Genomic DNA, 14,135 nt, shown 5'->3' on the forward strand with positions numbered 1-14,135 from the left:
TATGTTCTTGTTTAGTTTTAATATAGAAGAGTGTTAGTTTAATCGCTTGAATCCGTCATCTTTGTTGCTTAATTTAGATTTAATTCGTGTTCATTTTTTGTTTGAAGTTCGTTTTTAATCCAATGATTTAATGTGAGCTTATGTTTTGGTTTTTAATTTTTTGATTTAGTTTGAATCATTCATCTTGGTTGTAATGTTGTTGGATTTAATTTGAAGATCAATTGATTATTGAGTTTAGTAATTTGAATCTGTTTGTTTGTTCTGTTTAAGTTTAATTTGAATTTGAGCTCAATGATTTGAATATACTTGTTTGTTATTTTTGTTGAATCTGAAAGTAGGTTTGTTGTTAAAAAAATATTGTTCAGTCAAAATAATTCCAGTTGTTTCTTTGTTGTTCATCATTTAGTTTGAATTTGTTGTTTGAATTTGATTAAGAATTGGTTATAGCTGCTGTATTTTGGTTAGAATTGATTAGGTGAATTGGTTATAGCTGATGGGGTAGAATGGTAAATTGCAGTATTTTCAGGGGTAGAATGGTAATTTCAGTAATTTTAGAGGGGTATTTTCGGAATTGAAAATCTGAACAATTATTTATTTTGAGTGTTCTGTCCACTAAGCTAATAATATTAAAAATAATGTACAAAATAATATGTAGTGGGGGACAAGACATAATGGTGGGGAATAATGCATTTGTTTAATCAATAATGGGAGACAAGACATAATGGTGGGGAATAATGCATTTGTTTAATCAATCATGGGGAACAAGACATAGTAGGATTACGGGGCTCAAGAAAAGTTGATTTAAAAAATAATAATTGCATTTTTTATGTAGTAGTGGGTTTGGTAAGAGAAAATGGATGGTTTTATTAATTTATTAAGGGGTCTGTTATGAGATATAAATAGAGCAGACTTGGACAGAATTAGAGAGAGGAGAATGAGCTGAAAATAGAGAGAAAAAAATCGAAAAATATTAAAAGATTTTTAGGGATTCGAATTTGAAGAGAGTTTAAAAGAAAGAATTTTCTGAACATTAAGAGAGAATTAAGGGTTAAACATTGACTGGTCTTTCAATAAAAAAAAGAAGTTCACTTTGTTATTGCCCGTTGATTATTATTGGTGTTTCTGGATTTTCATGTGGTTTGTTTCTCGAGTTTAATTGGTTATTTGCTACTACTTCACTGGTTATTACTGGATTTTATTCGGTTTTTAAATCTGTCACTAGGTGTTCCGTTTGTTGGATATTGCTGGTTATTTGTTGTTGTTGCTGTGTTACATACTACTTTGCTGACTTTCTTCTTCTTGTATTGGCAATACCAGGTACACATCTGTAATTTTGGCATTTTGTAAGCTGAAATGTGAAAGTATGAATACATATGAAGAATGGAATTTTAAAGTTTTAATTTAGCTTTTTCTTTGTTTCTTTTACTAATTGTATTTAGGCTATTTCATGTATTATTATTCTGTAAATTTTTGTCGCTCTGCATAACTAGGCATCTGGTAGTGATGTATTAAATAATACTTTGCTTTAACTTGATTATTAGGTAGTATATATTTAAGCATGCTCATTACTGTCAAACTGTTTAATAATTGGAATAAGAGAAAAATAACATAAGTCAGTCTTTACTAAATCGGCTTGGCAAAACTGATTAAGTTCACTAGTTATGAAGGTTTTAATATTTTCAACATTAAGTTAATCGAAAACATGTAGCTAAATTTAGTTAAAGCATGAATTTAAATTAATTTCGCGAATTAGGCATTATGGCAGGATTTGAGTTCAAACAAGGCGAGTTAATGTTAAATTTAATAAATTTTAGAAATATGCATTAGTAATTAAGATTGATTCTAATTTTCAGTAGTTGTAAATAATTAATTTCAACAGTTCAAGTCATCTAACAATGCGAGTTTAATCTGGTTATGGGATAATTAGTTTCTTTTAAATATATATTATTTGACAATTCCATATTGTATTTATAATTACAATTTTAGTAATATTCCTTTCCGTTAACATTTGTCTTAACCTAGCATTTAATATGTTATTTTTAAGTATGTAATTAATTAGGATTTTTTCTCTTTTATTTTTTAGAGACAAATTTAATAGGAAAAAATGTAGGCACTTTAGGATTATCCTTTTAAAATAAATGAGATGAGTCTCGCCCAATAAAACGCACAAATTGCGGGGCCCTCGATAAATGTTTAATTGAATATTTAGACTTCGGGATGGGCCGTTTAGCAAATTTCACGGCATTCCCCAAAGTAATAAAGCGTTAGACTCTTTAGGCGCGATTTTAATAATATTACATCCCTAAACTCGGGTGCGCATTTATGCGACCCAAATCCAAATCTCAACGGAATCAAAATGTGTCAACAACCACGGGTGCATTGATTGCGACGTGGTTCGAAACGCATTTTCACAACGTTGCAATTCTATTAAAAATAATAATAAAAGCGGTTTAAAGTTGATAAAAGCACATAAATTATAATATGTATTAAAATCAGATATCTAGCCATTACAACAGTTTAAGCGACCGTGCTAGAACCACGGGATTCGGGGGTGTCTAACACCTTCCCTCGGGTCAACAGAATTCCTTACTTAGAATTTCTGGTTCGCAGACTTCATTTGGAAAGTCGAATATTTTCCTCGATTCGGGATTCAATCGGTGACTTGGGACACCATAAATCTCCCAAGTGGCGACTCTGAAATAAATAAATAAATCCCGTTTCGATTGTCCTTTAATTGGAAAAAACTCCCTACGCCCCCGCGGGGCGGTAAAAAGGAGGTGTGACAAGGTTTGGCGACTCTGCTGGGGAACGAGCCCAGAATCTATGGTTCAGGGTTCAAAAATTCGAGCTTAGAATAATTGTTATTATTTGGCTTCATTTATTATCTGATTTTATGTTTTGTCCTAATGTGCTAAAATGTTGCTTTTTACCGCTTTGATATTATCTGAACTGTATATATAAACTACTATGAAATCCCTCTCTTCTCTCTCTTGAGGAGTGCATGCTGGTCGTGACTTCTTTCTGTTAGCGTCATATCCCAAAATAGAACGAGGATTCGGAGGAGTTGCAAAGGATGATCTTTTGGTTACCGGTACGCAGTTCCCATCCTCGGCTCGAGTTGTCCACTCGGGTAAGCTAGGTCTAGAACAAACACCCAGGATGAACCTAGTATAACAAAACCTCATGCCGGATCCCTAGTAGGAATGCTTATTTGCATCATGTTGCATTTGACTTAGGGGACTCAATACAGGGGTTGAGTCCGTCTAGGACAAGCAACCTGAAATGAAAAAGACCATCCTGCTGCATCTTGTTTGTTTTGCACATTTATTTGCTTCAGATCTGCATGCTGACCGGCTTCTAAAATCAGGAATTTTGAAGAAAAAAAAAGAAAAAAATATAGCAGTGTAGGTAGATAACTACTAATTTTTTTTTTTTAGAAAAATAAAATCAATGTCCAAGTAGTGTCAAAACCCTGCCGAAATTTTGAAAAAAAAATTTAGTTTGATTTATTGGAAAAGAAAGGAGTATTGTTTACAAAGTTTAGTTTATATGGCCCGAACTACGCCGGTTTGATTCTCACAGGATGTGAGATACGTAGGCAACCCTCATCGGGTCCATCCTCCCCTTTTGCAAAAATAGCTAAAAAAATGTCAAAATTTTTAGTTTTTCGTCGTAAATAAGTCGGGTGATTCCATTCTTGTAAAAATAACCGAATGTCCCTAAAAAGACGTCGGAAGGCTGTTTTTGCGAGAACAGCCATTGTTGGTCATTTTTAAGGTTTTGTCCGGTTGGTAAAACACAACCTTTAAATATTTTTCGAAGTGCTGAAGGGCCGTATTAACAAGACCGGAGTTTTAAATGTGTGTCAATTCTTCCTTTGAGTCCAATGAGTCTTAATCACCCCAAACAAACATGCAGAATGAGCATGGGTCCAAGTTTGTCGGTAACAGTTAGGAGCAAGATCCCTTTGGAGTTGCGCTTGTGGTGGGAGGATTTGGAAAAGTCAGAGAGAGATAAGATCAAATCACATCTGGAAGGCCTCACCAGTTTGTTGAACGTCAGACCCAGATGTGACATCATAAAAGCTTTGGTTACATTTTGGGACCCGGCCCACAATGTATTCCACTTCTCGAATTTTGAACTCACCCCAACCTTAGAAGAGGTAGTAGGATATATGGACATTACTGAGGGGCTAAGGAACAAATATCTGATTGCACCAAGAGCCGTCAATTCGCACAAGTTCATGGATCTGCTGAAGATAAGCAAGGGAGTCTCGTACTCTGAATTGGATAAGGGGTTTTCTACTTTGCAGTTCATATACCAGAGGTATGGTCATATAGGAGGGTTCGACGATCTGGAAAGCGGGGTTTGCAGTAGAGGGAATCAGACAAAATGGGATGAACATAGGCATTGTGGTGTTTCCTCGGAAAGACAGAAATATTGATTTAAAGGTGGCTGGAGTCGTCAAGGTCCTAATTACCAACAACAAAAGCACGTTGGTCCCTATGATAGTGTCCGAGATATACCGAGCTCTCACAACTTGTAAAGTCGGGGCAGATTTTTTCGAAGGGTGCAACTTGTTATTGCAAATGTGGATGATCGAGCACTTGTGTCATCATCCTCAGTATATTAGTTGTAGATCTACAAACGAAGGTTGCATTGAAGGATATAACACGAGGGTTTCAGGGCTCAAATTGCTAGAAGGGTCTGAAGACTGGGTATCTTGCCTTCGTGCCATCACTGCAGCACAAATAGGGGGGACATTGGGTTGGCTTCCTGTTGAAGAAATTGTGTACATGCCCGCCACGGGTCCTTATTTCCTCTTAATGGGACTCCGAGGCATTCAGCCTTATGCGCTTTACCGGGTGATGAGATAGTTAGGGAGGTGTCAGGTGGTACACCCAGATGAAGATCTCAGTGTTTATGCAATCGAGGTTAGCACCAACGACCAATTCATGAAGAAGTCGTTCGTTCTATATGGAATGAATGCCAATATTTAATGGTAAACACTCGAGTGCGCGACCTATCCCGAGGTGAAGTCTCACCGGCTTATATCGCCTGGTATAGGAAGAGAGATGTTGTAAGAGATGAGCTAGAACGACTAGCCAAAAAATCCCACATTCAAGAGTTCATTGAGGCGTCGCAAGAATCGTGGGACTGGTTGGCCAAAGAGCAGGGATACCGGGCCGAAATAGGCAAGCTGAAACAACAGATTAAGGATCTGAAATTTGAGAACAAAGTGCAGGTTGCTGTCGACGAAGGAGAAAAGAACAAACTAGCCAGAGAAAGCGAGATCCTCAAAGCTCAGATCCGGAAGATGAAAATGGATGCCGACAACCAACGGAGAAGCCGGTCCGATAAAAGGTTGATAGCAGGGTTAAGGAATCAGGTCATTGAAAGCCGAAAAGACTTGGAAAGATCCGAGGCTAGCATATCAAGAATACGGGCCAGATGGGCAAAAGGTACAGCAGCGCGGAAAAAGCACATATAGCAAGTGAGAAGGGATTATGAAGGGAGCGTTGCAATATTAAGAGAAATAAATTCCACTCTCAGTGATTGGGTCTTTAAACAAGCCCGAGATGCTAGAACGAATAGGGAGCGCTGCTATGATTCAATAGCCCGAATGGAAGAACAAATGGAGAGGTTCCAAGATCAGCTCGTTGACAACATTTAAGTATTGGGATTAAAGAATCAACGAATAGAACAGCTGTGTATGGAAAGGGATAGAATCAGGGGTAGGATCGATGAGATTGGGCGCTACATCACCACGAAGTGCCTAACATGTGAAGAAATGCCCCGTGATACCCTTTTTGCTTCAGTCATGGGCTATGTCCACCGGATCATGGAGGAATTAAAAAGCTTGCAAAGAGGTCTGGCGCCAAAGCCCGCGGAAAGGCCGAACGATACCTCGCGGGCACCAAAATTCAAGGCTTTAATGTATCCCTAGTTCAAAGTCTGCACTTGTTTGTTTTTTAAGAGTCTGTTGTCTACCCCTCTGTGCTCTTTTCATATCAAACAATGTTAATAGTGTGGAGTCTGTATTTCGTTTGTTTTTTTTCAAATGATAGCTTGTAATAACGTTTTTTGGTAATAAAATGCAAAGTTGCGTCTTTATTTTTTGTGGCAGAACTACGCCCGGTCTGATTCATGCGGGGACATGATATGTAGGCAATCTACATAAGATTCGACCACCACTAAAAGAAAAGGCAAAGTGACTAAAGAAAGGACATAAGCCGGAATGACGCATGCAATCGAAGCAAAAACATGTTAGAAATGGTTAAACTGCCTAGGAACATTGCATTCCCCAATGTGAAATTGTAATATGTGTTAAGCCCTAACACTGACAAGTTTGTTGTTTATACCAGAGAAAGAGATTTCAAAACAGTTAGCTCGTTAGAACGGTCTGGCAGATTACCATTACCACACAAGATCAAAAGGGCCCATTCCGGAAAGTATGTCTGGTTCAGACAAAAGTGTCGAGGAGGAAAAGACGGAGATGCAAATGATGAAGGAGGAAGTAGACAGGTTGAGACAAGAGATAGCTGGGATGCACCTAGCCTGGGCTAAGGGACAAACATCACCAAAACTTCCCCCTACTCCTGCCCTTTCACCAGCTCGGACTCCGGAACACCCTTCCACTGGTCCATCAGCGAGCTTCCCCATTGTCAAATACTATTAAGGGGAAACTTCCTATAATCTCCAAGCTTCACCACCCAAACAAAACCCTCCTCCACCAGTTGCTCCTGTTTTCGTGGCACCTTCACCCGCCACATTGCAAAAATCACCTGATGAACCAGTGTTTCAGGTTCAAGACAATCAATACTATCCTCCTGAACTCACCTTTAAAGCACCCGAGCCATACACTTACACCCCTCACCTTCAATTCCCAACAGAAACTAAAAGGCCAGCTAAGAATCCGGAGCAGGATGAAGTGCTCCGTAAAGTGAAAAGCCTGGAGCAATCCTTCAGGAATTTGCATGGATTGGGCAGCCAAGTTAGTGTGGCCTACAAAGATCTGTGTCCCTTCCCCGATGTTCAATTGCCAGCAGGTTTTAGGATGCCAAAGTTTGACTTATATGAGGGACATGGTGATCCCATGGCACATCTACGAGGTTTCTGCAGTAAGATGAGAGGGGCAGGTGGAAAGGATGAGTTGTTGATTGCTTATTTCGGTCAAGGTTTAAGCGGGTCCGCATTAGAATGGTACACGAGGCAGGATCCTAGCAGGTGGTATACCTGGGACGATCTAGCACAAGCATTTGCAGGTCATTTCCAGTATAACCTCGAGATCATCCCCGACCGTCTCACACTGTTAAAACTTGAGAAAAAGCCTGGAGAGAGCTTCAGGGAATTCGGATTCCGTTAGAGAGAACAAGCGGCAAGAGTCGATCCGCCAATGAGAGAAGGTGAAATGGTGGACTACTTCTTACAAACTTTGGAGCCAACTTACTTTGGTCACCTGGTGACGTCGGTTGGTAAATCTTTTAATGAAGTAGTAAAAATGGGCGGCATGGTTGAAGAGGGACTCAGGTCCAACAAGATAATGAGTTATTCGGCGATCAAGGCAACAACTCAGGCTATCCAAAGTGGCACGGGAGGTACGCTCGGGAAAACGAAGAGAGAGGAGGTCGCAACAGTCGAAGCAGGTACTTGGTCCAGATCAAGAGGTCCAGCCCCTCGCTACCAAACCAGACCCCATTACCCAAATTATCCACACAATCCATACAACCCTCCACAACCCTATTATCCACCACAAGAGCCCCATTTCTTCGTCCATCATGCCCAAACTTACACCCAGCCTCTGGTTCGTCCGCAATGGCGTGCGCCAGCTCCCCAACATACATATCCACCTCCACAAAACACATATCCCCCTCCACAAAACACATATCCACCACCAAGGGCCTACAGGAATCCTTCAGGGCCAAGCTTCCGCGGAAATCAGGCTTTCAGAAACGAAAGGATGTAGAAGCCGAGAACATTCACTCCATTGGGAGAAACCTATACTACTCTATTTCACAAGTTGAGGCAGATAGGCTTATTAAGTCCTGTTGAACCCAAATTGCCAAATCCCCTTCCTAGAAATCTGGACCATTCAGTAAGCTGTGAATATTGTTCGGGGGCTCCCGGGTATGATACTGAGAAGTGTTGGAAGTTGAAGACTGCCATACAAGATCTTATTGACACAAATAGGCTCGAGGTTCAGGCACCAGAGGCACCCAACATCAATGAAAACCCGTTACCAGTGCACCATGAGGCCCACATGATCGAACTAGTGCACGAAGGAGGGAAACTTAAAACACCCTCACAAACGGTAATGATGATTCGTGCCAGTCCAAATGAAAATTCGACCAGTGGAAAGGCAGTGGTGCAGTTGGAAAAGGTAGATGACAAGCCATTCGTGGTAGTTGGAAAAGGTTCGTCTGTTGCTGTGAAGAAGCTAGAGTCAGCCAAGGCAGTACTGCAGGGAGTATCAAGCACACCAGTGTTGGTGGTAAAGGGGGTCCACGTAGAACCAGTTGTTATCAAACCAGTCATGATGTTGCCGGTAACAAGTGAGAAATCTGTGTCGTGGAGCTACAGTCAAGTGACAGTGATGCCTAAGGGAAAGGAGGTGGTGGAAGAAGTATGCGAAACTCAGGGACTAACTCATTCGGGAAGGTGTTTTGTTCCCGCAGAATTGAGAAGGGTCAATCCTGTAACAATAAAGAAGCCAGTAACGGAGGAAGAAGCAGAGGAGTTTTTAAAGAAGATGAAGGCACAGGACTACTCAATTATAGAGAAGTTGAGGAAGACCCCGGCCCAGATTTCGTTGCTATCTTTATTAATCTATTCAAGCGATCATTGTCAGGCCTTAATGAAGATTCTGAACGAAGCCTATGTCCCGGACGAGCTCTCAGTGAACCATTTGGAGAAAATAGCGCACAAAATCTTCGAAGTAAACCGAGTGACATTCTCTGACGATGAGTTACCGGTAGAGGGTACTGAACACAACAGAGCACTCTACCTGACGGTAAAATGCGAAGAATCGGTGGTCACTCGAGCACTAATTGATAATGGGTCAAGTGTCAATATATGTTCTTTGGCCACTCTGAACAAACTAAAGGTTGTTGATGATAGAATCCACAAGAACAACTTCTGCGTCCGAGGTTTTGATGGGGGCGGTACTGACACAGTGGGTGATATCGTACTGGAATTAACCATTGGTCCAGTCGAGTTCACCATGGAATTTCAAGTGATAGATGTGGCGGTGTCGTACAATCTTTTGTTGGGACGACCCTGGATCCACGCAGCTAAAGCAGTGCCTTCTACACTGCATCAAATGGTCAAATTTGAATAGGATAGACAAGAGATTATGGTACACGGGGATGACGGCACACATGCCGTCAGTGATGTTATTGTGCCCTTCATAGAAACCGACGATGACAAGGGCCCATGGGTTTATCAGGTTTTCGACACAGTCTCAGTAGACAAAATTCCTGAGGGTGGGGGGCCTTCCACTTCCCATAATCACAGCTGCAACCTTCATGATAGCCTCAGAGATGTTGAACAGCGGGTTTGTACTAGGGAAAGGTCTAGGGATTGATCTGCAGGGAATGATCCAGCCAGTTTCCTTGCCTAAGAACTTGGATACTTTTGGGTTGGGATTCAAACCTACCGCAACGGATGTAAAGCGGGCCCGCAAGTTGAAAAAAAAAAAGTCTGGGTCCTTCCTAAGCCAATCCCACGCCTGTCTAGATTATTTGTCAAAGCAGGGTGCAGAAAGTTGCCAGTCCCAAAAGTTCTTGGACCCTTGATCGGGCCAAATGGAGATTTGAATGAGGGCTTTGAAAGAATGTTCGCAGATGTCAATATGATAGAAGCTGGATAGGGTTCCAGTAAGACAGACATACAGTTTGTGGGTCCTAAGGCCAAGGTCAACAATTGGATAGCTACTCTTATTCCTATTCGGAGGGAGTCGTGGTAGTTGGCTCTGATTTTCCTTCTTGTTTTCTGGATTATTCCAGGGTTGTAATCCAGATCCCTTTTTATTGTGTTCAATAAAGTGTGAAACCTTGTTATCCCATAATTCAATAAAATGAAAAAGTTTCTTTATTATTTCTTATTTTATATGTTATATTTAATTTTGTTTCCTTCGTTTCTTTTTCTGAACAGTTCTTTTCATACTGGTTCTAACGACATGGCATGCACAACGGATCTTCAACCTAGTCTAAAAGATCAATCTGATTCCGAACTAACTATACAAGAGGTCGATTATGATAATGAATCGGAATACGATGAGGATGAAGTCTTCGAGGAAATAAACAGGTATCACACCTCCTTTTTACCTACACCCGCAAGGGCGTAAAGGAGTTTTTCCATTTAAAGGACAATCGGAACGGGATTTAATTATTAATTATTCAGAGTCGCCACTTGGGAGATTAATGGTGTCCCAAGTCACCGATTGAATCCCGAACCGAGGAAATTTATGACTCTGTTATAGTCTGCGAACCAGAAATCCGAGTAAGGAATTCTGTTAACTCGGGAGAAGGTGTTAGGCATTCCCGGGCTCCGTGGTTCTAGCACGGTCGCTTAACTGTTGTATTTGATTTTATCTGATTTTAATACATGCTAGCTTATGTACCTTTTATTCATAAACCGCCTTTTATCATTATTTATTTTAAAAGAATTGCAACGTTGTGAAAACGCGTTTCGAACCACGTCGCAATCAATGCACCCATAGTTGTCAACACATTTCGACTCCGTTGAGATTTGGATTTGGGTCGCATCAATGCGCACCCGAGTTTAGGAATTACGTATCGTAACCATGCCACGGGAAACGTACCCATGGCCACGGTAATTTATTATTAACATCGCGACCCATGCCTCTCATTAATAATTACTCTACTTCTACCTACATAATTAAATGAACAGATCCAAAGTTAAATTCAATCCTGAGCCTTATCAGCTTCAAACAATTCCAAACATGATCAATTAACTCTTAAAATACAAATGGCCAAATAAACTTACTGTCATGTTTTATATTAAAAAAAATAACAAACCAATACATCAATCTAATAAATATATCAAGCATATGACTTGATTCAAAGCAGCAAAATTAGCATGAATTCATCTAAAAAAATCAAGAAGGAAGTACCTATCTTTACAAAACAGACAAATGAACGAAGACGACGAACAAAGATAAAATAACATCGAAGAGCGACAATAGCCAATATCATTCACTATGCTAGCAAAGTCAAATTGAGATAATATAAGTGCAAAGAGTGGACCTTACAGCTGAGAACTTCCTTTTATATTGAAGAACCTTCGGTGAAGCCAAAAATACAAGGAAATCGGCAACTACAATTTTGACCCAAGCAAAATCAAAACAGGGACCTTCCAACGGAACAGAACCAAACGGCCAAAACCTCAATGACGAGCTCGAAACAAAACCCGGGCGCAATCTATACAAGTAATCATTTCGAGTGCAAAAGGGCTCTCGTTTTGGATTGAAAATAGTAGACGGTGGTCGTTGTTGGTTGTTCGGAATGAGGGGGAGGGGGTTCGCTTTGAGAAGACGATGCGCGAGGGGTGAGGTCATTTGTGTATGGTTGCGCTGCTTCTTTTTCGTTTTTTTTTCTCTTTTTTTTTCGTTTTTCATGCACAGCTTTGCATGTTCTTAGCCCTCTGCGTTCCCTTCTTGTTGGTTCAACAAAGTCAGGAGGGGTCATTTTTAGAGATAAGGTCGTTTGGGTCGGGGAGGAAGATGAGAACGTGAGGGGAATTATTTGAAGAAGACAACGTCTGGGGGTGTGGGGGTCTTCTGAAAGGCTTTTTCCTTCAGCCTCTTTTCATGCGCAGCTTTCTGCTTTTCCTTTAACCCCCCCTATTTGTGCTGATTCCCCCTGCTTGTAAAAGAATAGAATAGGATATATATATAAAGAAAAAGAAAGGTCCTTCCCCCTCTCCAAAACGTTATCCGATGAGAGAGGAAAAGGGGATTCTTGTGTATGTGAGGATGGGTCCCATAACCAAAGTGCATGTGATTTTTGAATTGCCAAAACCAAAATTTGTTATGCCATGTGCTAGTTTGTTAAGTAAGATAGAGAGGAATCTTTGCCAAATGACAATTTTTTATTATTCTTTCTTTCTTTTTCTTTTTTTTGTAGTATTTTGTTTATAACAAATAAACAAAAATAAAATTTACTCCTACTAAATTAAAAATAGCAAGATAAAATGACTATACACTCAATCTTCATTCATTGAAAGTGTCTAGTTTTTTTTAAAAAAAAAGTTGCACTAAACTAATAAAACTAATTTTTGACACTTTTTTTCTTCTTCTTTTTTTTTTTCAAAACAAAAATAAAACTAATACTCTGGAAATATGTAACTCTTTTTTTTTTGTAATTTCCCATTTTTATGACGAAAATAAAGTAAAGAAGGTAAAAATAGTTGAAATAACTATATTAGGCCTAAATTAAATATTTATATGCAAAAATAAGAAAAATCTTGGGGAGGGTCAAAAATCACATATCTACAGCTGCCCCTCTTTGACTGGAAAGACGTAGTATTTTCAGACAAAGACTGACTAGACAGGTTTTTGACCCGACCCTTATTTGGAGAGACTAAGACTAAGAGAGAAGGGAGTGTGACCGAGCTCTGGCATTTGAGCTGCCTACATATCCTTGGCTATAAAGGAATCAGGCCACGTGTAGTTCAGAAATGAGTGAGGTGATGGAGTATGCCGAGGTAGAGATCCGGTCGAGGTGCCGTTCCGTCGAGGTTCCGGTCTGCGATCTCTGTTATTACATCAAAAATCAAAAGATGAAAAAGACTAGCTAAGCCTATCGACTACAAGCTACAAGATTCCTATCTATAAGTCTTCTGAAGCTTGATCTTGAGTCTTGAATGGTTCTTCATACAGACTTTAGATTTGAACCTTGACACTTGTTAGCTGCAGGTGCTAGCTCGTTCTTCTACAGCTTCTGGGTCAGGACCGGACATGTAGTGCTTGTGACCTCGGCCATGTCTTAAGCAGCTCACATCCTTCATCATCTTCTGAATTGCCTTTTGAATTGAATTCCTTTTTTTCCAGGTGGGCGCCTGATTGCTGAACCTAAACTGTCCTCCCTTGTTACTTGACACTATTTTCCCTTACACTTTGAACCATTTTCCCTGAAATTCGAACTGTCTTCCTTCGAAACTGTTTTCCCTAGAAACTTGAGTTGTTTTCCCTTGTTCTCCAGGTGGGCGCCTGACTGCTGAACTTGAAATTGAATGTATTCCTCCGTTATCCAGTCGGGCTCCTGACTCTGTTATACAGGTGGGCTCCTGATTTCCGAAACTTGAATTGTATGTCTCTATTCTCCAGGCGGACTCCTGACTTCTGAAATTTGAAATGTATTCCTCTATTATTCAGGCGGGCTCCTGATTTCCGAAACTTGAATTGTATGTCTCTATTCTCCAGGCGGACTCCTGACTTCTGAAATTTGAAATGTATTCCTCTATTATTCAGGCGGGCTCCTGATTTCCGAAATTTGAATTGTATGTCTCTATTCTCCAGGCGGACTTCTGACTTTTGAAATTTGAAATGTATTCCTCTATTATCCAGGCGGGCTCCTGACTGTTGCGCTTGAAAGTATTCCTATGTTCTTCAGGCGGGCTCCTGACTTCTGAAACTTGAAATGTATGCCTCTGTTCTCCAGGCGGGCTCCTGAGTTCAAAACAGACAAAGAAATTAATGGAAAACTAAAACTTGAATTGTAATACCTCTGTTCTTCAGGCGGGCTCCTGACTGCTGACTTTTGAACTTGGATGTATTCCTCTATTATCCAGGCGGCTCCTGACTTCACAAAAATAGACAAAACAAAGAAAACTTTCTGCCCCAGTTTGGAAAACTGGGTGTTTGTTACCACATACTAATAAGAACTAAAACTTGAATTGTGATAAGACTGAAATGCAACTTTTAAAAATTTAAAGACTGAAATGTATCTTAAAATTTAAAATTTATCTTAGGTGAAAAATTCATCAGACTAAGATTTTCGTCTTAGGAAAAAGATTCAACAGACTAAAATTTTGTGTCTTTATCTTAGGTGAAAAATTCATCAGACTAAGATTTTCATCTTAGGAGAAAGATTCAACAGACTAAGATTTTTATC

The sequence above is a fragment of the Nicotiana tabacum genome, chromosome 7, assembly GCF_000715075.1.
Source record: "Nicotiana tabacum cultivar K326 chromosome 7, ASM71507v2, whole genome shotgun sequence".
Lineage (NCBI taxonomy): Eukaryota > Viridiplantae > Streptophyta > Magnoliopsida > Solanales > Solanaceae > Nicotiana > Nicotiana tabacum.